The 3,685-nt window shown below is 44.6% G+C and overlaps 1 pseudogene; it reads right to left on the bottom strand.

Annotated features, from left to right (window-relative positions):
* Window positions 1-1,883: 1,883 nt before the first annotated feature.
* On the bottom strand, window positions 1,884-2,948 carry LOC127680706 (ATP-binding cassette sub-family F member 2-like; annotated as a pseudogene).
* Window positions 2,949-3,685: the final 737 nt, after the last annotated feature.

Genomic DNA, 3,685 nt, shown 5'->3' with positions numbered 1-3,685 from the left:
TTGCCTATGCTCAAGCTACACTCAGTGAGGCACAGTCAGTCTCCTGGTTACCTTGGAATCAAGATGCAGAACTCTCAGCTCCTCCAGCACCATGCCTGCCTGTACTCTGTCATGTTTCCTGCCATGAAGATAAAAGACTAAACCTCTGAAACTATAAGCTATCTCAAATGTTTTCCTTTATAAGACTTGCCATGGTCATGGTGTCTCTTCACATCAATAAAACCGAAACTAAGACAGTCCCCAAAAGAAGAAATGATAATCAAAACAAACAAACAAAACCCCCGAATAAGAAAAAAACAAACAAAACAAAAAAGCTCACACACACATTAATAAAAAACATAAAACATAAAACAAAATCCTGGAGTTTATTTTGCATTGGTCAATTACTCATGGGCATGGGGCCTACCCTGGAGTAAGGCTGATCTACCCAGTGACACTGCATGAAGAAAACTGATTTTCCTTTTGTCAGCAGGTGGTGTAGGTTTCAGCAGGGAGTCAGAAAGGAATGGGAATGGGCTAGAAGCAAAGTGGAAGAGGTAGTGGGCAAGAGCCAGGGTGAACCTGGGTCTACACCAAGAGGCCAAATCCTGAAGTGATAGAGGTGGGCTTGGAGGAGGGGCTCAGGCAGGCTGAAGCAGGACTAATGGTATCATGGGAATGGAGGATGTGAAGGAGGCTAAAGGTTGCCTCCATGAGTCCCAACCCTGTGTGGTGGCTGTGGAACCTGGTAGAGAATGCCTCTCTCTTTTTATATTTTCAATGGCTAGAAAAATTCAGGTAAGAAATTTAGACACAAGGGTTAGGGGAGGACATTCTAGAAAAAAAAAATCAAGCAAGCAAATAAAAAACACAGTAGGACCCATCAACAGAGAAAAACCAAACATAAGAGTACATTTTGAGGCTAGGAGGATAAGGTCAAGTTAATTACATATATAGACACACAAAGAAGAAAAGTTAATAAAAATGACCAAAACTGCCAAGGAGTCTGGGGAATAGTCAAGACGATAAATGCAAGATTCCACGGAGTAAAAGAGAGAGGTGAGATAAAGTCACATTAGATTTATACAACAAACTTAGTAAAACTGTTGTTGTGATTTCCCCAAACCTAGAGAAACAGACATTTAAACACAAGAAGCATTTAGTCCCCAACAGTCATGAGCAGAGGACCTGTCCACAGCATGTCCTAGTCAAGGCGTCTACAACAGTGCAAAGAGACACTGCTGAAATCTGTAAGGGAAAAGCGCCATGGAGGTGGAAACAGCAGCGCGGCAGCACGTCTGTCACCAGCAGCAGAGAGGCATGTTTCAAACTAAAAGTAACTGACAACCAAGTTGTTAAAACTCATGAAGACTGGTTTAAGAAAAGCACAAGTTAAAGTAATTCATGACAACTAACTACAGAAAAGACTTTTTCTTGTCTGTAGCTTCCTCTTTCTTTATTGAACACTTGGTAGATGACACATAGATCTAATCTGTTAAATAATTATTAAAATACTAACCAGGACTAGGCCCTGGCCCATAGCTCCAAACCAGAAGCAATAAGAAACGGGGGTGATGCTCTGGCATATTTTTCCAACATCACTGAAAACCTTGAAATGAGGCTCTTGAATCCTTCCAGGGCCAGACCAGGGCTTGGACCCTTGTGTTAACCCAGGTACCCCTGGCTGCATCTTTTGGGGCAAGGTAAGCAGCAAGAGTCTGGAGGGAACAGCCAGCTGAGTTGAGACAGACAGACCCAAACAGAAGGAGAGTAGGAAACGGACAGGTTCTGTATAGCTGGAGCTATGATGCAGCTAAGGCAGGCTGAGGGGAGAGGCTGGGGGCAGTATTGCAGCAGTGCAGGAGTGCAGCCCCAGGGTCCTGTCCTGAGTGGCTGGTCAGGTGTCATCTGGCCGTCTCCAGGTCCCTCACAACCCTTTCTGTCAGTCCGGATGCCATCATTTTCTGTAGTGTTTTCTCTTTGCTTTGGGCCTGCCAGGCCAGTTTGGCACTGCCATGGCCAAACCTGGTAATATAGTTCTTCATGTGCACTTTCTGGTCCTGCTCCCAGTGAAACCTCATCATCTGGTTCTCCTCCAGCTCCAGCTGTGTCTTCACATACTAATCATGATTTCCCATGTAACACTTCAGTTTCTTGTTGTGCATGTGGATGATATTGGTACAGACTCCATTCAGGAAGTCCTGGGAATGGGACACAAGGACCAGGATGTGCTTGAAAGTCTTAAGTTCCTCTTCCAACCACAAGCAAGCATCCAGGTCCAGGTGGGTGGTAGACTCGTCCAGAAGCAGCATGAAAGGCTGAATAAAGAGGGCTCTAGCAAGAGCAACTCTCATTCACCAGTCACCACTGAAGTCTTTCAGCTTCTTGTCCTGCACGGCAGGTGTGAAACCCAATCCGTGTAAGGACCGTGAGGCCTCATCTTGGCCTTGTCAGCATCCAGCTTTCCCATGAGCTTCTCACACTCCGCATCCTCATGAGCTAACTGCTCAGCCTCTCTCTCCAGCACCGCCTGCTCGGTGTCCACCTTCATCACACACTCCAAGGGTGTTTTTTAGCTAGGAGGCATCTCGTGAGACAGGTGGTAGATGTCAGTGTGCTCAGGTATGGACACTTCACGTTTCCCAATAGCAGAGAGCAGCAAGGACTTCCCAATTCCATTTAAGCCAATGAGGCCATAGCACTGGCCTGAGTTTAATTCTAGTTTGGTGCCACTGAGCAGCTCTTGACCATGAAAGGTGAGGGAGAGGCTGAGAATGTGGGCGTCAGTACTGTTGGGGTGAGAAGCCAGGACTCCAGTGACAGCCACTGGCCTCCTCAATTTTCCCCTCTGTCTCCTGAGGTTCTGTGACAGCATCTCCATTTTCATCATGTCCCTCTCCGGGCCATTGTTGAGCTTTGGAAGCTTCCTTCTTTTTGGCTGCCTTTTTCTTGGCCAGGTTGGAAAGCATAGTGATGAGCCACAGGGGCAGTTACTGTTCTTTCAGGAGTGGGGCCTCACCACTTGTCCTCTGTCACAACTGACCACAGAAAAGACGTAGTGGAATACTATGCACAGAGGAAAAAGGAAGACAAAGGATTGAAAAAAAGCAAAAACAAAAACAAAAAGGCTAACAAGGGTGACAAATCTAGCCAAACTAACCAAAAGAATAACAGAGAATAACCAAATTAATAAAATTAGAGCTAAAATGGAATTGTTATTACAGATTCCCACGAGATATAAATCATAAGAGAGTGCTTTGGAAACCTATTTCAGCAAGTTGAAAATATAAAAGAAATGGATAAACTTCAAACCATGTATAACTACCAAAGTTAAAGCCAGAAAATATAAATAGGTTAAACAGACCCATAACAAGCAATGGCATTGATGCAGTAATTAAAAGCCTCCAGACAAAGAAACACCATAGATTCACGACTGACTTCTACCAAACATTTTTTTTATTCAATATATGTTTTATTTACATTTAAAATGACTTCCCCTTTTCTGGCTTCCCACTCCCCCAAAGTCCCATAAGCCCTCCTCCCTCCCCCTATCCCCCCATCCACCCCTTCCCACTTCCCTGTTCTGGTATTGCCCTATACTGCTACACTGAATTTTTCCATAACCAGGGGCCACTCCTCCGTTCTTCTTGGACATCATTTGATGTATGGATTATGTTTTGGATATTCCAATTTTCTAGGCTAATAT

The sequence above is a fragment of the Apodemus sylvaticus genome, chromosome 1 (assembly GCF_947179515.1).
Source record: "Apodemus sylvaticus chromosome 1, mApoSyl1.1, whole genome shotgun sequence".
Taxonomy (NCBI): Eukaryota; Metazoa; Chordata; class Mammalia; order Rodentia; family Muridae; genus Apodemus; species Apodemus sylvaticus.
The sequence above is the reverse complement of the archived record's forward strand: the minus strand, read 5'-3'. Positions and strand labels throughout refer to the sequence as shown.